This window comes from Lampetra fluviatilis, chromosome 9, assembly GCF_964198595.1.
Source record: "Lampetra fluviatilis chromosome 9, kcLamFluv1.1, whole genome shotgun sequence".
Taxonomy (NCBI): domain Eukaryota; kingdom Metazoa; phylum Chordata; class Hyperoartia; order Petromyzontiformes; family Petromyzontidae; genus Lampetra; species Lampetra fluviatilis.
In genome coordinates, this window is record NC_136283.1 from 11568387 (window position 1) to 11594423 (window position 26037).

The following is a 26037-nucleotide window of genomic DNA, read 5'->3' on the forward strand; positions in this document are numbered from 1 at the left end:
TGACCTGTCAAACGTGCCGCGCGATGGGGGGGGGGCAGCGAAGGCGGTGGAATGGATGCAGTCTGGATGCGTCGACACCGCTGAGACGACACACGCAGCCGCACCCCCAGCTAGCGCCGTGCCTGCCTTCACACGTGCTCACGAGCAGATTCTGCTCCAACAGCCGTCCTGTCAAAACAGCCTGTATGTGAGCATCGTGTATGTGTGTTTGAATTTGCTCATTTCAATACAGCTGATAATATCCCGTGATAATATCCTGTGGGGAAACAAATTATAAAATAATCTCATTGACAATTTTATGTGCGCTTCCTATCCAATAATATTCACAAGGCAAGGTCACCGTGTGCCAATGCATTATGGTAATGACGATGATAATAAAGATGACGATCATTCTTTGAGGTTGTTAATCATATGTTGGAAATATGCCTTAGTTAATTTGGATGGTGCAACGCTATTTATTTCATTTCAAACGCAGTTGCTGAGCGCAGGCTCAAAGGCTCAAAACGTCAAGGGGCCAGCAACAAACGGCACTATCACAGTTGGAACAGAGAAGAGTGCGATACGTTAGTTTGATTGAGCAAGGTGAGAAGTGCTTCGGAATAGAGGCGATGCGAGGGATGACACATAATGGGAATGTGAAGACCGTCTCGGGCCAACGTCATTTTTACAGGGTCACGATAGCGAGGGCCACGCACACTTCCAGCGCGTCCCCAGCAGCACCATGCCGTGTCCACGGGGAGGTGCGGGTGTGCGGGGCGGCACCGAGAGACGAGCAGTTTCCTTGCAAGCGCAGGTCAAGAGTTTGATCCCCGCTGTGTGTGACTGCTGGCTTCAGTTGCGTTCTTCTGTGTTGCGTTAACACGGAGCCAAGTGGGCCAATGCGTCACAAGGCTTATTTGGCCTATCCATTATATTTTTTATGCAGACGCACAACTGCATACAGTGTGTCTTTTTAGAAACGCATCCACGCAATGTTGGAGGCATCCTGTCTTCAGAAGGAAACTACATTTTCTCGGTTGAAAGAGCACAGGGTCTTTGCACAGACAATCTGCACTCGCCAAAAGCTGCAGCCCATTGTAAACTAGGGGAAAGCTGCATGCGCAATGGGAATTGCACGAGATTGCACTCTGTACACGCAACTTGGCTAATACGTACAGTGTAGCAGAGATATATTTTTTGCAGTTGCTTTGTAGACTCCAGCTGAAGACCACCTACGGGAAACGGTGTTCGCTGCATGCCAAGTCTGACATGCAAGACTCGCAGTTGAAGGGCGGTTGCTACACGTGTACAGTTATCCATATTGGCACTTAAAGGGACATAACGAGTTTTCAAAGCAAAACACGACCCGTCTGCTACTAATCTAGTCCAGAGTTTAGCGCCATTTTGGTAGAACGCGCAGTGGATCTGTACGTAGTATGTGTGTACGAAGGGTGGTCATGTCTTGTTTCAGAATTGCATTGAACGCCCACACAACATTCAAATACAGTAATGCGATATGCTTATTCTGCCGTACGAATTATGTACAACAATGGTCAAGCCAAAATGAATTGAACTCTACATTGGTTCTGATGATGTTTTTAAATCTCCAAGTACGTTATCAGCCTTCCGTGGTAAAGTAGGATCTCATTTGTGAGTGTGTACGAGTGTGTGTGGGCATGTGTGTTTGCGTGAGACTATAGAATAAGTGTGAATTTAATTTTACAGTATTCCACATAGGCATCGCCACGTCTGTGGGGCAGCAAAAGGGAAAAAAAAGAAAAGGGATACTCTGAACATGCGCACAAAGAGACCTCAAAGCAGCACCTACATTTAAAACCCTTATTCTACCAAATGATAAGTAAATACAGATGGTGCTGCAAATTCTAACAATGGTGATTTTCTTTTAATTACATTTTCCTCAGAGGCACTCAAACAGTACCATGCATCGTTTTAGATTTCACTGCCTCTCGTAGCGCTCGTAAGCTAAGTGATAAAAAAAAACTCCAACACAAACCAGACGATGGGCCTGCGTGCTGGCCGTGTTGTGTCAGCTGTTTCTTGTTCGCCTCGACACGTGTCCCACTTTCTCTCGCTTTTTTTTCCTCTCTGCACGAAGGCCCCCACATATTCGCAGCGGCACAGCCCCAACCACGGCGGCTTTGCCTCGAGCGCACACGCGGTGTGCGCTGCCCAGCATGTCCTGCTCTCCTCGCGGCACATTGCGGTTCATGCCCTCAGGCTCGCACGGGGGGGGGGGGGGTGGTGGTAAAGGAGGTTGACACCACCATCTACCCAGGGCGAACATGCAGGCCCCGCTATGAGACGGGCCGCCGTGCTAGGTCAGCGTCTGTCGGTGCCTCCACTCGGCTCGTGGATGAACCTTGGCACTGGCGATGGTGGCTTCGCTCGTTTCAAACACGAGGGTCAGTGTCACTCCCCACCGCGCTCTTCCTCCAAACCTGCACACTCCTGCTGAAGATGGTCGCTCTGTTGCACTAAATGTGCCGACTTTACCACGGGACACTTAAACTTAATCCCACGAATTAACATCCCGAGATGTTTTGCCAATCACACGTGTGGTCAATTAATTTTCTATTGGGCTACGGCTTGGAAGTTACCGTGTTTGTAAAAAAAAAATCAATCAACGAGATGAGGCAAAGATAAAAATATCAATCGATCATCAGATTTGCGGCACAACATGTTTTTGCCGCAGAGTCGGATACAGTGAGACAACAGAGGCTGTGCGTGATGCAATTTGCGTCGCGCGGCATGGCATTAAGTCGCGACGTGCCCGCCACTGCGTCTCCACTGTGGTGGGGAAAGCTGCGTTAAAAATCAAGAGAAATATTTTTATCGCTTGCGGTCGGCTGTGGGGGTCGTCGCCGTTGCCGCGGTCGTTAGCGCTTCACCTGCCGCCCGGGTTCACCGACGAGCGGAGGCACGGGAGAATTCCATCCCCTGTTTCCGCACGCTGATGAATGTGCCTCCACTTGAACGAATGTTCGTCGGTTGAATGCAGCGCCCATCAGGGGGGAAAAGGATATTTTTCTCAGAATTGTAAATAGCGTTTGAGTTCATACTGCAGTTAAAACATTTGAGGGAAATAAAGGCCTTCAATGTCCATGATGCTTATACAGTATGGTGCTGATGAGGAGGGGTGCAGGTTTTGTGTATGATCTTCTTTCGTGTGGCCAATAAAGGGCAACTATTATTGAATCGGACGTAAGTGGTTTGGCCATCCAGTTGCTTTGTCTGAGAGTAGTTGGTGATACATGCACCCAACTTCACATGTAAATTTGGGGCAATGCAACGTTTTGTGGCCCACGGTTTGGAGTTCTTAGCTGCCTGCAGTCGCACACAGGAGAGACAGCCTCTGGTTATCCACTTGGGCATTGGGTATCCACATCTTCCGTGGTTTGTGTCATGGACATCGGTGAGTAATTAAAACTAACAAAGTCACGTGTTCTAGATTTGAAGTTTTCGTGACTGCAAGGGTCCATACTCTTTGCTTTTTTCGGTAAAGTCACGTAGGAGGTAAAAAAGAAAATAAAAATAAATTAAATCACGACGTTTCGGAGGCAACACAAGCTTCCGTCTTCAGGTGGCACCGTCACAGCAAAACCAAAGTGTAAAGTCACGTGTGATTGCCAATCGGAGCGTTGCGTAATCATCGCTCGGTATTGTGTCATTTACCGTGGGGTGTTGTCCGACGTGGGTGCGTCTGCTTGTGCAGTTGTTTACGGAGAATTTGGTTAACCGCAATCCAAACGACAGCCTTCACATTGCTCTAGTTTTCTCCGAGACAAATGCATCGAGTCAGAGGGCAATTGTTTGCGCTCTTGATGAGTCATCTCAAAATGCCTAATGAAGCAAGCAGCCTCTCAAGCAGCGTTCCACTTGCAGTGGTGCGAGCGAGGGGAGAGTCGCCCGTGTCCAATTCGGGTGCAAATCGAGGAGACGGTTTGGCCAGGTCCCGAAGGTCAGACTTTGTGTCCGTGTGCCAATGCTACACCCTCCACGTGTCGAGCTGACACACAGACGCAGGTGCTACGGCCAAAACTCTTAAACTCTCAGACGTCCGTATGATTTGGGTCTTTCGGTAAAGTCACGTCGATAGGTTCAGAGAAAATAACAAAAATGCAATAACCCCACAGAGGTGTTCGGCACGGTAAATCAAACACGTCCAAAGGATATAAATAAATATTTTCTCTTGCAGCTTATGTGCATCTCAGCACTTGCAGTCGTGGTTTTGAATTGCTTGCGTGCTACAACTGACATTGTTTTTACAAGTTAATATTCTGCGGTACTATTTAAACAAATGTACTGTTGGTCCTGTAACGTGTTGACACCTGCCAAACACATGCACACTTATACATCATTCACGTGTGCTCGCGTGCCAAGGTTTAATGTACAGTATGGTAAAAATGTAAACCTATACATCGGGGTATAATAATCTGAAAAACTTTAATTTCATCGTCGTTTGTCCTGATTGGAGAAAATAAACAAAAAAAGCACAAGCACTCGAGGGAAAAATCATTCGTGATGCTAATTTACAAGACCTCACAACTGGACTCCACTGACAATTTAATTAACACGTTTGATTAAAGATTTTGCAAAAACTCCAAATCAGTTTCCAATTAATGCTTTTTTAACATATATAAATTGTGTTTTTTTTTTGTAATTGCTGTACGATACATGGCAGAAAATAGGTGTCCGTTTACAAGCTGTTGATAGCTGAAGGGGCCCTTGTGGCATACGCCCTCAAGAGATACCAACACTCAACACTGTTAAAACGCTGTTAAAACACCGCTGCTGTACACTTCCTAGGATGGCAACCGAATGTCTGCGGCATCGGTTCGCGCTCCATGTTCGTAAGAAATTACAATTAGCGCAAAGTCTGCCCTTTTAAATTCAACACACAACCTGCTGCTTTGGTCCTCACATTAATAAGAATAGGGGCCCACGCGTCTGGCTGAGCGGGTAACTTCACTGACCAAGAGGTCAACTCGGTGCATATATTACACACGCAAATGACACACCCCTCACTCGGTATTTTCAGAGATATGTTTCACTCTTTATTAGTAATGGGGGTGTTATGGTTCATTGATTCAAATTGATTCTCATGCGCAAAAATTATGCACGCAAGGATCAATCAGTTTTTTATTATATTCAAATACTGTATGTTTGGATTTCTTTTTCTCCGCCACTAGATTACGATCGTGAATTACACGATAGAAATTTTCATACCTGCAAAACATCAACATTTATATTTTAACTCAAATTGTGACCCTCAAATTCCGTCACATCATGGAGGGGGGGGATGAATTACATGTCTAATGAATCGATCACAGAGACCGTGGTACAGGGAACTCTCAATGCGTTTCAGAAAGCTTTGTCCAGGGTGACCAGTTAATAAAGAAGTTCCTAAGGAAACCGAATTAACCAGATAATAACACCTCATTGCAGACGGGGGAACTCAAAATATCTGTGCAGATACAATGTGTTAATTACTGATTCTATATATTTAATAAACAATATATTTAACTTCTCCAGTTGGTTCCGGATGAATGTACATTGAATAAGTATGTTGCCGACGTTTCAAGTATCCAGTGCAAAACCGGCCACCCAATGAGAATTGTTCCATACATGGCGATAGTTTTATCGACAAAATTAAGATAGGTTCAACATTTAAAAAACAAATCAATCACTTTTCCATATGCATCATGTGTAGAGAACATAAATACAATTACATGAACATAAAACTTAACCAAAAAAGGTCTCCGACAAGTCCAAGTTAATGTCCCTTGTGTGGCCGACCGCGCAGTCGTACCGTGCACGCGTCGAGCACGCGACACTAAACCCTTGATCTGCGCGAGGAGCGATGTGTACGTTTGTGTGCTGCGGCTACGGGCACGAATGGTGGGGGGGGGTTTGGAAATTTGATAAGGATGTCAAGGGCTCCTCCAGCAGCACTTCACGCGATACAGAGTGCTTGCACACATGTGGGTGGTAGTGGCGATGGTCAAGTGTCGTGACAAGGAGTTTGACCCAACCTAATCTTCAGCCGGGCGTGCAATCCCAACATTCCAGCTTAAGGAGCGGCCTGCTGTTAGACGAAACTAATACCCAGATAACCGCCCCCCCTCCACCTCCACCCACCTTGCATAAGAGTGAAAAGTGCCCAAGGGTCTGCACAGACGGATTCACGATCCCACTTTGTGTACTGTCCATACCCTGCTCACCCTGTGTGATTCACGGACTTCACTCCCTCATTGGTGATGTTGTTGTTGATATTGTTGTTGTTGCTGAAATGAGCATTGAGGTGATGCTCATATCTGGTTTTACAAAGAGTGATCAAATGGTGATTGTTCCACATTCATATGGCAGGGGTGAGTCTATCCATGGCGCAATCGTTGTTCACATTCCTCACAACGTGGCACTGTACTCGTTTTTCTTTTTACCCCGAAGAGATGATGGGCTGACTCAACCCTCACGGAGGATTTGAATTGGCAACCTTCCGATTGCGAGCCGCTCGCTCTATCACTTTAGCCACCTGGCGATTGCAGGTGTTCACCACGAAGTGTTCATGACTAAACCCATGAGTTAGAACTCGAGCTAGGATACGAGGAGATGCTTGGAGTCGAGAGGCTAGTGCCAGGTTGCACCTTGCGCTGTCGGGCACCAGCATTCTAAAATTACGGGATTCTCCCACGTTTTCCTCACGTCTGAAATGACAATTTAAAATTTGTGGTTTTCTGCAAGCCACGTGCCAGCGATTAGAATGTTTGCAACTAAAGGTCTTGAGGTTCCCTTCAATATAAACCTATTATTCCCTCGTGTGAGCCCTTTCCTCAACACAGAGATTGTGTAGGCGAAGGAGGTTTCCCCGGTGTGCCGTGCCAACCACGATTGCTGCTCCGGAACAGCAGGTCATGCAGATGCCTCTATAGTTACCTGTGCATTGCAGTGTTTCCCGTGTGCGTTGCATGCGTGCACATGCGAGTGCTTTCTTTGAGTTCCTCCCGCATGGCGACGTTTATACTTGGGGTTCGGTTGGATTCTATGGATATATAAGAAGCGCTACATAATATATGCCACTGATATGCATGGCCAGGCATCAATCCCGGTTCACCGCGGCGTTAGCACAGTGCAACAGCAGCCAGTAACTTCATGTCTACAGTGTATGCGTACACAAAGATAAAGATCCCCCGTATTGCCTAAACAGACTGTTGGGGCAAGTGATGTCAGCGAGCACCTGTGAAGGCCGGCGCGGCACCAGAGGAAAGGCGGAGGGGGGGTCAGCACCACACCCGGCCACCTTTGCCTCCACAGGAGCGATATTTACACACCGCACCAGGAACTCATTTGACGCCGATTCGACCGAGGGGAGCGCCAGGACCACTTAAGATGTTCCTCACCGTCTTTGGCCGTGAGCGGGAATAAAACTCGGGTGGCCGGGTTCGTAGCGCAGCGCGCCAACCGCTGCATTGCTGCTCCCCGCGCACACAACACACTTTGGCACACGTCACCGAGTGAGCAAAGGGTTTTAAAGAGTGACGGCGTGTGTTCGGTGTTCGGTGTTGGTTGGTGGCAATTGCAAAAGTTGTGCAGTGTCCGCCACACGCAGCACCGTCTCGTGCTCTTGCGCGGAGTGGACACCTCGGCTGCACTCGCGCACTGCACGATATGACGCGTTTGCCTAATTCATGATTCTCAGCATAAAACAAATTCCCACTGGTTTTCCCCTCGAGCAGAGCCTTTATTAAATCTTACCCAAAACACCAGCTGAGCCAAAGTGAAATGTGAAACAAAAATTGTTTTTCTGTTTACTTTTTTTTACTCCCCATTGGAAGCTAAATATCATGCGGAGAAAAAAACATTACTTCCCAGGCCTCGCAAGCATAGGAGAAATAGTTCATTCCAGTGGCATTAACACTAAACACTTTTTTTTTCCTGGAAGAAAGGATTACCTGCCTCGTTTGGAACTCGCGCACGCATGGCCACGAGACGCTGGAGACAAGCCTGGTGCCTCGTTCTCCGCCGTCGCGCGTGCGCTGATTGTGCTGCAGTGGCCACTGGGCTCTCGCGGTGCAAGCCCAGAGCGGCTCCAGCACTCGTTGCAGAGGTGTGAACGCCCGCTGCGACATCCTGTGAATTGGATTTGTCTTGCAACCGTCTGTCACTTGCCGATGGTGTGTAGCTCGCGTGAGACATTCACTTGGAACACATCTCTGTGTTTGTGCACGGTTGACCGCGAGGAGAGACACGGTCCCTTTACATCTTCATCCTGTCGAGAGCATCGTTGTATTAGATGCATGTATAGTGTGGCACCACTACCCTGTTTCTCATACGTAGGCTTCTGGTGATGCCTCGGAAGAAAACATACCCCTCGTGACTTATATTGGGATGCCAAGTTTGTCCAAATGAGCAGTCCATGGTCAGTGACAAAAGTCACTGACCATGGACTGTGACAGTTCCAGTAAGAGGTTTCTTGGAATAGCCAACAGCCAAATTGTGCCACAATTAGGAAATATCATCGTCTGCAAACCGAATGCCTGCAGCTGAAAAGGCAATGACTGAGATGAGAAAGCAAAATGTATTTTGGATGGTTTGCCTTTAGATATATTTTCCGTATAAAACACTTGGATTGATCATCAACTATGTTCTTATCCATTTGCATGTTGATGGCAGGTGTTTAAAAAGTTGTATCAGAAGATAGAATGTAAATATATATATACTTTAATAATGTAGGCATTGCCACATATGGCACATATTGATCGTGATGTAGCTCAATTGGTAGAACTGCTGGCTATTGTTAATGATATTGTGCGCTCAAATACTGGCCAGTGTTGACCTCGGAAGATGGGGTTTTAAAAGCAACTGGCTTAAGCGGTCAGATCCCTGCCACAGGAACGTGGAATTTCCTCCATTGGCTCAAGTAGTGTCAGCACGGGTCAGCATATTGCATTTGGGAGAATATTGAGTTCTGACCGAACATATTTTGAATAGTCTAAATGTGTTTCGCTATTTAATATGCACTATAATACCAGTGAGCTGTACAGGTAGGAGCTTGTTATATACTATTTATTTCCTGTTTTGATTCTAATCACTGATAAATTAATGGCAGAAAACGAGTGGAGTATCTACAAAGGGACCACAAAATCTGACGCATGGGGATTTACGTTATTGCAAAGTTCTGACGCTCACTCAAATTTTATTGGTCACTTTTGCGTTTACCATTGGACGCTAATGTTGAAAGTTGTTAATAGGGCCCGATTAGGAAAGTCCAGTGTCCATTAAAGCGCCTATTATAGTTTTTTTGCTATTCTTCTGCTTTAACTTTTAAAACAAATCATCCAACTTTAGTTTCCTGCTGAGAGCAGTAACACGGGTGGTTAAACTGCGCGTGCACTCCGTGCGTCTCTCAGCACTCGACGAGGAGGAGGAGGCATGTGGCGACCTGCAAGCGGTTGCTGCTGCTGCTCCCGCTCCCCCACTCTACCGGAGATGATGATGTTGATGATGAGGGCATCGTTTGGCTGCGGGCTGCGAGACGGCGTTGAGACGGCGTGGGTGTCGCACGACAAGCCTGAGCAGAGTGGTGTGTGGGGGGTGGCGGGTAGCCTCCAAACCCCCACCCATCCTCGGCTCCCCACAAGCCCAGCCACTTTTTTTTTACAATCTCTCAAACACTTCTTTGCATGAATGAAGGAAAACAAAACCGGTTTCGTGCAACCGATTTGAGTGATTTTGGCAACAGCGCGCCGACTCGAGCTAAAGTAAACAAAGCGATTTCTCGTAACTTTGCACACGATAGCCCACCTTACCGAGGTCGTTGTTTCTTGTTTTTGTTTTTGTTTATCGTCGTGAGTTGCATTGCAACAGTGCTAACTATTGCCATCTTGTACGCGTGTCGAACTTTGTTCGCACCGTGCTCATCGGGCGGTGCGAATCTTCGCGTGGCGAGGATGCAAGCGGCTCCGTCTGCGTCTCTGCCCGGAGAGGTACCGTGGCCCGAGCTTCACGTGAGACATTCTGTGCGGCGTGGTGGGTGGTTGTTGGGTGGCTGTTGGGTTGTTGTTGTTGGGCAGGGAAGCAGTGCTGCGACTCCCAGTCCCGGGCACTTGGAGCGGGCAAGGATGGCTGCAAATAGGCTCAGTGGACCTTGCCTGGTACATTTTTTTAAAGTTTTGTTTTATTTGTGTATATATTTTAAGTGATTTTACTTTTACTAGAGGTTGCACTTCTATCGTGTTTTTTGTATTGTTTGTTGGTGTAAGGTTCTGACCCCGTGGCCCAAACTGGACATCTGTGAAAAAAAGCTTTATTGATCATCAGATTCGTCCAGTATAAAGATCCTCATGGCCCATTCTAAACCGTATCCACACAAACCATGGCAGTCGATGCGGATACCAGATGCACAAATGGAAAATAAAGAATTCTCCATTAGTGTGCGACTTTGGGTCATCCAGAACGGACCGTAACAGCGTATAAGTACCACGCAATGCCCTGATCCACAAATACGAAGGAGACATCACGGCTGACGCGGTGATTATCTAAATGTGACATTGTATCTGTTGCTCTGCATCTACATCAGCCGTACGACAATAAGAAGAAGAGTGTTTGCCGCTGTCACCCTCTGACCCCCGTGCCCCCCCCCCTACTGGAACATCTGCGACACAAAGAGCTTTACAGCTCATCGGATTTCTCCTCCGAGCTGGGCTCCGCGTTGGGCTCCGCGCCTCGGGGTCGCTGCCATTCGGGCAAGTGACAATTGCGCGCCTTACAAATGAGCATTGCTATTACCATTACTACTGCAGCTTGGTTCGTAATAAAAATCGATTCCGATCCTTCCGAAGGAAACTTTGAACGCGCGTGCGAGACGCGAAGCCACGGGCCGTGTCCGTCACGTGACCGTGCCACTCCGACCCCCCCCCCCCCTGTTGTGATTGGCTGTCGGTGAGCGGCCAGTGTGGGGGGCGCGCGCGAGGAGGTTATTGGTTTGGGGGGGGGGCGGAGGAGGGGGAGAAGGGGAGGGGGTGCGGAGGGGGGCAGCGGAGGGGGAGGTGAGGAGGGGGCAGCGGGGGGGGCTACGGAGGGGGGGGGCAGCGGAGGAGAGTTCGAAGGGGAGGGGGTATGGAGGGCGGTGCGGAGGGAAGAAGCGGAGGGGAGGAGGGGGGGGGCAGCGGAGGGGGAGGGCAGCGGAGGGGAGGAGAGGGGGGGCAGCGGAGGGGAGGAGGGGGGGCGGAGGAGGGGGGGCAGCGGAGGGGAGGAGGGGGGGGCAGCGGAGGGGAGTTCGAAGGAAAGGGGTGCGGAGAGCGGAGGGGAGGGGGCGGGCGGAGTGGAGGGGAGGTGCTGAGTTGCGGAGGAGCCGAAGGGAGGGACGCGGGAGGAGGGGGGAGCGACGGGGGCGGGAGGAGGAGGGAACGGCTCCCCGGTGTGTGGGGAAGTGGCTTGACTGGTTGCCGCGCGGTGGATTCGAGCGAAGCGCCCTCGGGCTTGAGAAGGAAGGGAGTGAGTGGGAAGGCGGAGAGCGCCGCCGCTGCTGCTGCTGCTCGCACGGAGCGACTGTCGGGGAGGAGAGCGAGCGGAGCAACGTTGCCTGCCCCATCCACCCCGGAGGCACCCTCTTGCTCCTCCACCCCCTGCTCCTCCACCCCCCCCCTGCTCCTCCACCCCCCTGCTCCTCCACCCCCCTGCTCCTCCACCCCCCTGCTCCTCCACGCTCCGCTCACGGCCGCTCCTCCTGCGGGAGGCGAGGGAGCAGCGTGCGGGTGACGGTCGCCAGAGAGCTGGGAACTGTTGCGCGCGGTGCGCGGTGCGTCCGTGGTGATCCATCAGCGGCGTCACTCGGAGAAGGCGATGCCTGGCTGAAGAAAGAGGTGGGAAGGAGGAGGGGGGGTGTGGGTGGAAAAGAGGTGGTGAAGATAAACAACAACAACAACCTTACTACGGGCGACCATCTGGCTGCGGAGAGAGCGGCATGGAGAGAGTGGCTGGGAGCGCGGCTGCCTGGGGAACGCTGCCGCTGCGTGTGCGCTGTTGAAAAAGTGTCCGCCGCTTCGTCTTCTTCGTCGTCTTCCGCGGACCCACCCCACACGGAGCTCGCAAACCCACACGGACGGGGCCCTGCCGGCTCAGACCTCGAAGTCTGGCCCGAGGAGGCGTGTGCCTGACGCGAAGGTAAAACTAAAAGGCGCCCTTTGGTGGTGGAGGTGTTCGCCGATTGTCGTAGTTTAGCGCACGCGATGTTCGTGATTGCTTTTCCCTTTTCATGTCGAACTCCTTTGGGTGCTGGTGGTGGTGGGGGGAGCGCTAAAGCTCGGCCATGTGTGGCAAGACGGAGGGAGGGAGGGGGGTCCCCATTGCCGCCTCTTGCTCGTTCCGGGAGGATTGACAGACACGGCTGCTGCTGCTGCTTTCGCTGTAATAACAGGAAGGGAGGGAAACCAAAAAAAAGATTTCTCTTGTTCGCAACCGACATGCGATGCAGAAGCCACACAGCCTCTTGAGATGAGCAGCACCTGGCATGGAAGCTGCACATTCCGGGGAGGATGTTTTAAACAAAAGGGGTCGCATTTCTGTTGTTCTATTTTTAAGTCGAATGCCTCATTTGTATTTTGAAAGAAAAGCGGTTGACGATGTGACAAGGATCAATCCGAGTTTCGTCCCTTGGAGCGGGTGGTGGTGTTGTGTGTGGATGCGTGGGTACGCGCACAACAATAGCAGCAGGCATCTGCTGCTGCTGCGTCTGCGTGGAGGATGTCTCTGGGGCTGCTGTGAGCGCACGCAGCAAGGAGTAGGCACCACCACCACCAGTCCCATTGGCGTGCAACTCTCTCCCCGGGATGATAACTCGGCAATGAACACGTGTCGTCAGTGCCAGTTGATTACGACGGACACACATGCACACACCTCTGCGTGCATACAGACTCGTGTCATCAATAACACCCCCATCCTAAACGTTGATGACTTTATCATTCTATTCTAAAGTGTTTAAGTACGGTATAATGATTGGCATGAACGCAATTGGTGGGGGAAGGATGGCATTAGGTTTTGGCAGGTAGATTTGGCTGTTGCATCTCCTCTGTCCAACATCTTCAGCTGCACGAGGCCCCAGTGCACAGAGTTGATTTCTGCTGGAAGAGGCTTTGGAATTCACGAGCTGCATTGCAGCGTTCTCCATCCATCCGAGTGCTGTTGGTGAGTTACCGGCAGTGTGGATCCACGATATGGCATTGCTTGCACTCTATGAGGATATTGCTTTATTTTAACCAGTCATCGGCCTTGGATTCAATATAATAGAATATACAATAGGCGATTAGATTGCAACGGCCTGTTGACTATTTTGTGGTGTTTATGTTCAGATGCAACTGCGGGATCAATCACGGCATTACGTAGAGGGTAAACACCCCCGATAAACAGCACAGTAGCGTTTGCATTAACAGGGAGACTAAGCTGTAATTAGTTTGAGGGCCAGGCCAGTTGGAAACTTGCTGACCTGAAAAAAACACGTGTTTTGCCTGTTATTTATTTATCGAAGCCCTTATGTGTGCGTTTAGTGGTCCCACAGGACTATGTGCAAAAGGCTTGTTACCCGCTCCACCCACTCACCCACCCACCGTCTCACCCTCTCACCCTCCCACCCACCCACCGTCTCACCCACTCACTCACTCACCCACCCACTCACCCTCCCGCTCACCATCTCACCGCCCACTCAGCAACCACCCCTTCCACCAACCCGTGGCCCGAGATGCAGTTTGATGGGTTCTACCAGTCTGCTTCGGGAATACTGTTTGACGGTGTTGTCGCGAAATTGTACTTATGTGTTTCATTTACCTTACTCGTATCGGCCATTGGGACACGTTTCCTGGTCAATTGTGACTTTGCCAATGCCGTGGAGAAGCAATGCAAGAGGCCTTTCATGCGCAGTAAGGAATGCATCTATCAAATTGAGTTGTTGGTGCTTCATTAACCCTTTGTTTGTCGTCGATGTGATAGAAAAACATGGTACTTCAGTCGACTGGCCTGTGTGTAAACGTACGGATTTCAAGGATGTCCACCATCTGCAGGGAGAGATGATTAAGCTTTCGCCCTTAAAATTAATTACTGTGGTTGCTTGTGCAATATGGCATATTTTGGCCCACATGCAGATGAGCCAATGATCTCACCTTTGCTTTAGGGCTTACGTTGAACTATACCAACTTTGCATATAAATTACCAGGCAGGTGCATAAATTGAGCCATTGACCTCTGTTAAATGTGACTTGTAATTAAGGTGGATATCTACTGTCAGTGACAAAAACCTTTTTCTCCACCTGCGGGCGGTCCGAACATCCGTTGTCAAGGACGTCGGCAGAGTGTCCCCAGCTGTGTGCGGCACAGGGGACCTCATGGCTGCTGATGCTGCGGCTGCTCTTGTCAAGAATGTCATACGGCAGCTTTGTTCAAGCGAATGTGAACGAGAGAGAGAGAGAGATTCGTGTATTTGGTCAGATCACAGGCATGCCATTAATCATCTGTTGTAGAAAATGTTTACGTGTGTGAGAGTGGGGGCGCAGTGGTTAGCGCGCCACACTACGATCCCGGCGACCCGAGTTTGATTCCCGCTCACGGCCAACACCAGTGACGATTATATGAACCGGTCCTGGACCTTCCCTAGGTCACCTCAGCCTTAAATGAGTACCTGATGCAGTGTAGTAAACATCGCCACTGGGGAGACAAAGGTGGTCGGGCGTGGTGCTGGCCACCTACCCCGTCGTGTGCCGTGCTGGCCTTCATAAGTGCTACTCGCGAACAGCACTTGCCCCAACAGTCTGTTAATGCTGCTTTTTGTCTTTGTGTGTGAGAGTACTAATCATACAAATGTAGCTACTCCAGATTTGTTTTCACTATAAGCGCAATGTTAACCCGGCACATTTTAAGCGGCAGATTGAACGTGGTCAAACATTGACACTGCGGCACACAGAACAACATGCGCTTTAAGTATAGACCACCGCTTTCTACTGCCACATGTGCCTTGTTCCACAATGGTCTCTCCCGTCATGCAATGTCTCCGCTCACAATGATTGGTGACCGCTACGTCTGTAGACAAGAGGGACAAAGAATGTCTTTGCCTTTGACGAAGGCGACGATGAAGGAAAAGCCCACCAACGGAAGATAGTCAGAAGAATCAAGTCTGTGGTCGTCGGTGCGTTCTGCTGCTGCAGCACCTCGAAGCATGTGCTGTGTCGGGTGCGGAGGAGTGCCACTTGGGTGATGGGATGCAGCTGTAATTGTCCTGCAGAAATAATAGCTCTCGCCATGGGAATGTAGAATTTCCCCCAGAGATGTACACTGCCCCGTGTTTGTTTGAGAGGGGAGATAGATCACTTGAGTTTTGAGGGCATCCCATGACGTGACAGCTTGTCTTTATCCACCGCTTGGAGTGCTGCGCGCAAATACATTTCTGTCGAGGCGTCGCTGTGCTCCTGTGCGTGGCGCGCGCCTCCGACGCGCCGTGTCTCCGAGTCGCAAACTCGTCGTTTACATGGAGACTAACGAGCCGTGTGACCGGGCGCCCGGTGTGCGCGCGGATTTACCTTTAAGCCAGCAGGTGATTGACTGCTCTCGGCATACGGAGAGCGAAGCGAGGCTCCCTTCCCAATCTCGAGCCAATGCACTTCGTTGACTATTAAAGCAGGCGCTACGTGCGGTGCCTTCGGTGTGAAATACTCTTTCAGGGCCGCGTCGCTCGCACATGATTTACAGTGTCGTGGCATACATAGCAGGATACGGCCAATATGTCAAGAATGTGACGGTGATCAACGTGATAATCACGCGACTCTTTTAAGCAAAGTTTTCTTTCCATAAAAACCTGGGACAAATTCATGGGAAACCAATAATAACAAACTGAGATTGTTTACAAATTCACAGCAACCATGCAAAAATATCCCACATTATAACTGTGACGTATATATGTTGAACATTATTAGTCATTTAAAGTATTAACATTGCATAAATGTAGCATTTATAAAACGCAAGAATAACAGACTGCACGCACATTGAGTAAATAATTACAGATATACGAGTATCAATATTAGAAGTAATTGGCACATTTTTTCACTGATAGAAACATAAAATTCTGTAAAATGTACACGCCAATCCCCAGTCGTTTTTTAAACAGCACAGTAGGCCTCATTTCCTGGACTTCCGTCAACATCAATTAAGACACCAACCTCCCTTTGACTTGTTATCGCTTAATCTTCCATACATGCTGCCTCGGATGTTGGTGGGGTCTGTAAAGCCACGTGATTCCACACGTGTGATCATTATGTACTGTAGCACGCACTGTTCCTCAACAGTGGAAGTTGTTGTATCAACACAATCTTAGTGGCTTAATATTTTTGTTCCTTCTCATTTTCTAAAAACAATACTCCAGTACGGGATGTGTAATGTACGACACGTGTATAACCGAACGCAGGTACGGTAATCACAAATAACGTGAGAACAAAATAAATGATTGGGGTCACTCTTGAATTAAAAATCCATGAAAGGTCCAAACGACAATGAAGAGTCTCGGACTATTTTAGTTTGTTGAGTGACGCCTTGACCAATTTGAGTGGTGATCGGCTTGACTCAAAATGTATTTTGTGGACATGCACGTTTTGTGTTATCGTTTAACGTGTTCCAGTTCTTCATAAGTGCAACGAATGCTCTGAGTATACTGTACTGCCATTTGGCTCACTGTTGCAAAACGTAGGTGGTGAGAACACTTCTTTGATTTTGACGTAAAGCTTTCGTGACTGCAGGAATTCATATTTTTGGGTCTTTCGGTAAAGCGACGTAGATAGAAAAATAATACAATTCATAACAATAAATACAAGAAAAATGTATTTACTTTTATTATTTTTCTATCTACGTGGCTTTACCGAAAAACCCAAAGAATACCGTACTTTGTGACCCTACTAATTGCAGGCTGACAGTTCGGAATTGTTCATTAACTTATGCCTACATCTTGTCTCCAGCATCTCCCATCTCTACGTGGTGCTGCAAGAGAATGCTAATTAATAAGTGAAATGTTTCTTTTCCCGTGTGGATAGTCCATGGAGACCACTGTAACGTACATCATGGGATAATGATAACTATTGTCGTCACAGGCAACACGAGGATGATTTGCTCTTGGAATGGCTCACCCTCCCGTCTCAACCCCCCTCGTGAAGCAATGATATTGAAGTGTATTTCTCCAGGAAGCCATCCCAGCCTGGTCTTTCAACACTCAACCGTCCTTCCTGTTCGTTAGGGAGTGGATTAGGCCTTGCAGTCATCCCTTCCCGTTTCAGTGAGTGGGCACCTGGGGGAGAGGGAATGGCTTTTCTCAGCTGTTTGACGAGTGTGCTTGCACAGGCCCCATTCTGCTTGTCTTCCTCTTACTGTGCCTTTCGCCAACCAAGATAGAGCGATATGTGGCCGCTGAGCCGAGTTGATTTGGGGATTTCGCCGCAGTAGCTCGCCGCGTGTTCCCACCGGCTCGTCCGTCATTCGTTCCCACCGGCTCGTCCGTCGCTCGTGGGCACACTCTCTTCCTTGCGCTCGCACCCTCTTTGCGGAGAGGGCACCGTCGTCTCGGCGCTGCCGGCTGGGGGAGCGGAGCAGTTGGCTGAAGGTCAGCTGCAGGTCACACCTGGAGAAGGGAATTTGCCAACCCCTTCATGAATCATGTCCCCCCCACCCTGCAAGTTGAAGCCTTTTGATGTTCCAGCCGCAGTGTATTTTTTCAGATGTGTGCCAAGTAAGTACTCCTTGTAGAATCAACCAGGGACTATTTGCATATGCAACTAAATCATGAGTGTGTATTTAAAAAAAAAAATTAAATATGATTTTTAAACTAAAATGTTAAAACATCACACGAAATAAAATCCCTAAGTTTGTTTGTCGAACTGTTTTTGTACCATGGAAGGCAATCATGTTTTATTTATCTACATTCTAATAGTATTTACTCCCTCCTCAACTTTGGACATGTGGACGCACACTGTAAACTGTGTTTGTACACACAGCTTGCATTAATGAATGAAGGAGCAAATTTTTTTTTTACTGGTAAGGTCTGACGGAGTTTAGACGACTCCCTTTCAGGATGGTCCTACTTCGATATGTTTAGTGAATGCAGTGTTTTTGCTGATGGGAGGACACGTGGGTACCTGGTAAAAACGCACGTATACAAAGGATATTTATTCAACAACGGATACAGATAGGTTCACAACTAACATGCCATCCACGGGCCACTTGGTAGCCCTCCAAGTGGTTGTAAAATCCTTCATCCCGCCTTTCAAAGTTGTGGATTAGAGGCAGATGCCTCCACGACAGGCAGCAGGAGCACGTCTGTGTGTGATTATTGACGTGTCCTGCATAGGACAATCGCCTGAAATGTCACACTGCACTCTTTTTGTTGTTGTTCAGTTTTTGGGACAGTATCGCTGAAATGGCAACAGTTGTCTGCCGCGTTTACATATTCATGTGCCCTAAATATATATAATGGAGTGAAGGCATAATAGCGTATCTCCTGGTGAGATGAATCCAATAAGTTTCGCCGGTGGAATAGCAAATCGGGAGGTGATGGTGCCCTGGCGCCCGCCCCGCGCTCGCGTGACGGCAATGCTAAGGGGGGAGCGTGCGCTCGGCGCCGGGATCGTGACGTGAACTTCCTTGACCTGGTTTGTGTGACGGCCGCTGGCAACTCGCCTCCCGACAGCGGCGCCGGTAGGGGCCACCGCGTATTCTGCTCTTTGTCTCTTTTTGTTCCGTTTGGCAGAAAGCTCAGCCGAGCTTGATGGCAAAAGGAGCCATCAGCGTCACCGCTCCGTGTGGTTGCGGGAGGAAGAAAAAAAAATTCAAGTCAAAAATAAAAATGCAAATGATGTTATTTTAATGCTAATGCCATTTATCGTTGTTGTGACACAGTTCACTTAACGGTAATTGGGTATTGTCATAAATAGGGCATAATTATAGTTGTCATTATGTGCTATTTTCTGTGTACAATAACAGGTTAATGCATGGGTGACTGCATGCAAGATTTTATATTAACGACGCAACAGAGACGTTTACACATCATGGTTGGATTGGACAGCCCGCTGACTTCATATGTCGCTATCGCACAAGGCTTGTGCAGTCGTCCATCGAGCAGCTCTGCTGCCAGCTATTTTCATGATATCCAGGCTATCGAGGCCCACAGGCTCTCCTTGCTGGGATCAGGGTGCCTCAGGTCAATTCCACACACTAGGCATCGGCAAATATAGCCGTTCTGGTCAATACAGGCCTGCTGGTATTAAGAGTCGATTCGAGCCAACTGGTATCAACCAGAATTGCCATTGAAACATAGTGCGTAGGCATTGTCCATACTTTGTGAATGGTGATTTCCACTCAGCTGGCCAGTCTCTACGGGCCCTCACTTCTCGGCCGAACGCCACTGCGCATTCTGCACTGCCCAGGCCCACTCCACAGTTGGACCGTTCCAATCCCATTCGGAATCCTGTTCATTTATACCAATGGCTTGTGTTTCCAGGCTAGGAATTATGATAATTGCGCAACTGTAGTGTGGACGGAGTGGAGGATGCTCCACTCGCTGTGTCGGTACACTTAGAAGCATTGGTGTTTTACGTGTAACGTGCGCTGCCACCACTGCTTCACTTTCCGCTCCTGCAGGAAGTAGAACCTCCACGTGTGACTCTGTGGTTGTGTCCAAGAACTGGTGTTTGATGGCACAGGTTCACTCTGCTTCTTGATTTTCTCATTTTAAACTAAATAATATTTTGTATTTGACCAGGTAAGGCCCACTCAGCTATATAGCTCTTTTTCATAAGCGACCTGGCCACATTTCATAGCTCAACGTGGAAATGTGTCATGGCCAAATACTCTAAACGCATGCTTCTAAATATGGAGGGGAAAACCGGAGGACCTGGAGAAAAATCCATGCGACCACGGGCAGAACATGCAAATTCCAAATATGCAGCAGGCGTCAGGGTCGGGATCGAACCCACGACCTTTCTACCAGGCGAGGCAGATTTCTAAATACATTATTGGAAACGTCAGATTTCATTCACATCAAATTGTAATGTTGCATTCAATTAATTAATGAAGTTAATACAAACAAAAGTTGTTAAGGAAAATACAATTATAGTGTAAAAATAGTGCACCTGAAGATGGTTTAAAATTGGCAGGAAATTTTAGGAATTTTATTTATTTAAGTTTCCTGGAGTTTGCTGCACTGGTTGTATTCTGATTGGAACGGGACGAGGAGGTTATGTCAACACTCCTCAGCCTCATTCCTATGAGCTCTCGGCCAGCACGTGGGCCTTTTAAACTATAACAAAGGCAAAACTAAATACTGACCTCTGACCCCGGCTATGCATGGTGCAGGTTTTGTCAATTATATGTTGGTTTTGGAGTGTCAAATGTGAGCCTGACATGGGAATTGTGGGGTCATTTTCAGTCTCTTATTATAATTGGTCACCTGGTTGACATAAAGGGATCAAGGGAGATTAAATTGTAACAGAGAACAGCGCTGTTCACCCACCGATGAGTGTGCGTGGTCCCTGGACTCAATGGTTAATGTGCCCTTTCCATGAACATTTCGTGATGAACGATCTGCAGCTATTGCCATCTGTGGACATCTTGAGCACTGCCTCTTAGTCAAGTACAAGGCCACTCCCATGAGCACCTGCGCAGAGGAAGTAATGCAAGCACAATTTGTATGTATGTATTTACCAAACTAAATTCAACTCATTATTTGACCACGTAAGGCCTCCTGAGCGATATATCTTTTTCAGAAGCAACATGGCCACAAATGATAGCTCAACGAAGTGGCTTATCATGTGGACATTTATAGCAGCCAAGTATTCTAAACACATGTTTATAAATGTGGAGGGAGAGACCGGAGGATCTGGAGAAATATTCAGATAAGCACGGGGAGAACATGCAAACTCCAAATATACAGGTGTCAGGGTCATTGTCAAACCCACATCCTTCATGCCAGTCGAGGTAGTTAGCACCTCGCCACCGCGGCATATATGTAGGTTGGACTTCTTTTGCACCGTACATAGCTAATCATGTTAATCGGATCCCACACCATCGTGATGGCCCTTAATATTTCCCTAAATGTTAGTGCATGTGGTTTAAAGGAAATGCGAATCTTCAAATAATTCCCATTAAAAATGTTGACCTCTGACCTTTAGCTCATGTTTGATTGGCAGTTGCTGTTTTTGATGGAGTGTATGCAGGCAGGGCATCTGTTGGAAAACGGGAGTTTCAAAAATTATCTGCTATTTTATGGACTTTTTCTTTCTGAAACTGAATTTTTTTTTAATGTGGCTCAACGCAACGTGCAATGTGGCACGAGCTGAGTAACTACGCTGGGTTTGAGTCACCGTGTTATTTGTCATGTTTGGGCAGGTTTACATACAGTGCGTTATACTGCAGGGTGTTGTGTTGGCAATGCGTGGTGCCTCATTACATTAAGGCCAGTAGTCTAGGCGAGCAGTATCATAAAAAAGCTTCAACGGGGATGTTTTTAAACAGCCAGATACACTACAGGAGGCGGCCCAAAGGGATTGCAGTCTGGTGTATTAGGTTTCTGCTTTTCATCAGGATTTTTTTTCCACTTTTGCCAGTCATAAGCAACCTTTAAAATTTTTGCAATTTACATTTATAACAGACAGGTAATGCTTTTTTTGGTGGTTCAGTTTGAAGTGCAAAGCAAACCTCACCAAGTGCCGTAGTGGCGCATGTTAGTTAATTAATACATTGATGTTGGGTCTGTGTCTCCACATGCATCTTTTACTTTAAAATTGTAAATGTACAAGAAATATAATATAATTTCTGTAAAGGAAAGTGACTATATTAGACAAGTAGGGGCAATAGAGAAAATTTGCACCATCTAATAATACATTTTTGCAAATTGGCTGAAGGAAGCTGGAAAAAACATGCGAACAAACACGGGCTAATGGACAGAGGTTTTTGTCAAAATTAATTCACACATTTTTCTTTGAAATCAATGATGGTTGGAATTGAATTTGAACCCAGTTGAGAGACCTGCCAGAATCGTCTTGCCTATCGGCCTTCCACACACTTGTGTTAACGAGCGGCAGGTAGCTAAACATTTGTGGCTGTGCGCTGGGCCTCATCAGCAGTCAGGCATCCTGCTCAGTAGAATCAGCACACCTGACGAACCTCCGGATGGTGCAGCCAGTCCAGAGTTCACATGTTTGAAGTAATGCTACTGATTCATGTAAGTTTGTTAGGATGATAAGCCAGAAATGTATTTAATTTATCTTTGGAGATAAATAAATAGAAATAGTTCATTTAATTTAATCATCATAACTATGTACGTGAAAATATGTTTTCTATTATATGAATGTCAAAGTGTTAATTTTTAAATATCCTGCTCATTGTATGGATATTTTTTATGGGCACATACGCCATTTGCTTAAACAAATTTTTGTTAATTGCTTCGTTAGAGCCCAACTTAACCCAGGGGACACATGCTCAATATACACATCTGCAGCGCCAAGAGACTGCAAAACCTCTCCCTGCGATGATGGACCTGCGTCTGGCACCACGACGCAGAGTGCCCTGTCGTTCTCTGCGCCGTAGCGTTCGTCTCGCTTGCAAGGCAGTGGAAGCTGAGCAAAGCAATTGCATTTGGAGGCTTGCCTTTTCTCTCCGCCTGATGAAGACCGCTTGTGTTGCGATCGAAACGTCGTGGTTTTTTGCTTTTAGTTTTAATTTTAATTAATGAAATTTATTTTCTATCTACGTGACGTTACCGAAAGAACCAAGAATATGTGAGCCAAAGGGTTAAGTTTGGGCTCTGGATGTGATTCAAGATGGATTGCTTCCATCCAGCTGCACATCCACAATGTGCAGGGCGGCGGGTTCATTGTTCGGAGGTCAGCCTGTTAGCACCGTATATCAACTTACTGCCAGGGCCCCGCAGAAAAGCCCAAAGGTGAACATTTTGGCAGACGTTTAAACAACCACATTGTTCACACGTGATTTGTCTGCAGCTAGAGGAATATGGCATGAATATTTGTTTAAGCGCTTATTTTTCCCCATTACAAAATTCTCACCCTGTTGCGAATTACCAGCTATGTTTCTGCTCCACACAGAGAGGGCCTCTCATTAACGTGACCAGGTGCTGTCTGATAACGGCTGTTTTTATGGTCTCGACGTTTGTACGATCTTGCCCACCGTGCACTGTTTATTGTGACTTGTTGATGGAAAAATCACTCGTTATGGTGATGCAACCACGAGGGATGAGCCGCGAAATAGGAGGAGTCATACTGGAAGGATGCTTAATGTTCACCCAGGGGGATTCGTATTCCATGGTACAGTATCATTTGTCAATGCCCGGTAGCCCTTCGAAAATGGATAAGTGCTATTCCACTGTCAGTTGGTGAGCTTTTGTTGAATTTAAAAGTCACTCGAGGAGATGAGAGTGTAAGAAAAAATTATGCACACTCACAGTTCACCACGATATTAAACACATTTTCTGGATTGTGAGATCATTATTCACTGTTCGCGACGCAAATCGCACGGTCGAGATTTGATTTGTGCGAGCAAGCGGGCGCTGGGGTCTCGCGTCGACGTGCGGTCACAGCAGATGGTGGTGCACGCGCACGCAGGGTGGCCGTGCGTGGGGGATTTAAATGGGTACAGGTGTGGAGAGCGGCCGCTCGGTGGGGCCACGCAGGAGGCAGTCTGGGTGGGGGGGGGACACCAAGTCTGTGTCTCATAATGGAGTGCACCAGGAGGTCGGGCTGGGCCTTGCCGGGCGACGATGGCAGATGACGAAACGGCTCCGCCACCTGGACACTCGGCCTCTGGGGGGGGGGGGGGGGGCTCTCCCGCATATCGCTCGGGCCTCCCTCGCGTGACGCCTGCCGGAGTCAGACTGGCAGCGTGTGGTGGTGGTGGTGGGGGCTGGCCCAGAGCTCGAGAGCGAGGAAACGGTGACTTCACGCCGAGGGCTGCGACATCAATTACTGCTCGGCCACATGTTCTTGCTCATTTTCCGAACGCTACAACTTTGACTTGACTTGTTATTTTAGTCCAAAAATTTAAGCAATTAATTTTATACAAAAGTGGCTATCCTGCTGTTGGGTCAGTTGAAATAAACATGCATTTTAAATTGGCATTAATGGAATCTATTAGTCGGTGTGTACCCCCGAGTGTTTACATGTCCCTGGTTGAATATACATAAAGAATCACCGCAAGAGTGTTTTTTAAATCACTGACTCATCAGCAGCCACATGCCCATTTTCTCATCACTCCTGTGCACTGGCCACCAGCTGCCTGCTCGATCACGTTATCGTTTGCAGGATTACTGCGGGTCGTATTTGCTCTTTGACGGACAGACGACTTGACAATTATTTGCCGGAAATAAATGCATCATTAGCGCTTGACCAGGCGTGAACTGCTGGCCTCGGGTCTTCTCATTAGCCATTTAATTTTCCACATTGTTTCGTGCTTTGTTTTCTCCGTCAAAAGTCTCCCCCTCACTGTGACTGTGTGCGGTGCGTATTGATTGCTTTTGGTGCAAGTGTTACTTTTGTCCCATCAGACCCACATTTGCATCTGCCATACTCACAACTGCCCGTTTCACACGTGCTGGCCAACATGTGTCACCTTGTTATGATCCCGCAGATAATTTATGGGTACCTGTGTATTTCACTTTCAACACATTTTTTAAAATGCATGGTTATTATCATAGGTTTACTATGTTCATTCGAGGTTGGACTGTAGTATCAAAAATGGTTATGATGTATTCCACTGATGGGTAGTAAATGGTGTGATATCCACTTATTTTAAACTATAAATGGTTTTAAACCAGTTCATACGAATTATTCCATCACATTAATGTATCTCATGCATGTTGGTTTCCGAGACCTTGTACAGCCTTTGTCTTCTGCTCTTCTGTGCGAGTCTCGTAAAGCCAGTGCTGAACAGGCTTGTCAGATTTTCCCTTCGCTTCTCTAATTTTTACCCATTCTACTAGCATAAGTACCCGGCGTTGCCCGGGTGAAAAATATATTTCTTAATAACCTTACATATATACACACCCTCACCACTCACCACTCACCCTCACCATTCACCCTCACCACTCTCCCTCACCACTCTCCCTCACCACTCATCCTCACCAATCACACCGTCACCAATCACCACTCACCACTCACCCTCACCACTCACCCTCACCATTCACCCTCACCACTCTCCCTCACTACTCTCCCTCACCACTCATCCTCACCAATCACACCCTCACCAATCACCACTCACCACTCACCCTCAACACTCACCCTCACCACTCACCACTCACCCTCACCATTCACCCTGACCACTCTCCCTCACCACTCTCCCTCACCACTCATCCTCACCAATCACCACTCACCACTCACCCTCAACACTCACCACTCACCCTCACCATTCACCCTCACCACTCTCCCTCACCACTCATCCTCACCAATCACACCCTCACCAATCACCACTCACCACTCACCCTCAACACTCACCCTCACCACTCACCCTCACCATTCTCCCTCACCACTCATCCTCACCAATCACACCGTCACCAATCACCACTCACCACTCACCCTCAACACTCACCCTCACCACTCACCACTCACCCTCACCATTCACCCTCACCACTCTCCCTCACCACTCATCCTCACCAATCACCGTCACCAATCACCACTCACCACTCACCCTCAACACTCACCACTCACCCTCACCACTCTCCCTCACCACTCTCCCTCACCACTCATCCTCACCAATCACACCCTCACCAATCACCACTCACCACTCACCCTCAACACTCACCCTCACCACTCACCACTCACCCTCACCATTCACCCTCACCACTCTCCCTCACCACTCATCCTCACCAATCACCGTCACCAATCACCACTCACCACTCACCCTCAACACTCACCACTCACCACTCACCCTCACCACTCTCCCTCACCACTCTCCCTCACCACTCATCCTCACCAATCACACCCTCACCAATCACCACTCACCCTCAACACTCACC

The 26037-nt window shown here is 48.1% G+C and overlaps 1 protein-coding gene across 8 annotated transcripts in view; it reads left to right on the forward strand.

Moving 5' to 3' along the window:
• The window catches only part of LOC144934194 (rap guanine nucleotide exchange factor 2-like), a 231928-nt gene that overhangs the window by 104921 nt on the left and 100970 nt on the right, over nt 1–26037 (forward strand). The window contains exon 1 of one of the 8 annotated variants that reach the window (XM_078859772.1): nt 11684–12162. The exons of the other annotated variants lie outside the window; for them this stretch is intronic. The gene's annotated coding sequence lies outside the window, so the exon portion shown is untranslated. Of the gene's footprint in view, nt 1–11683; nt 12163–26037 lie in introns of those variants that run through there. 8 annotated transcript variants of the gene reach the window in all.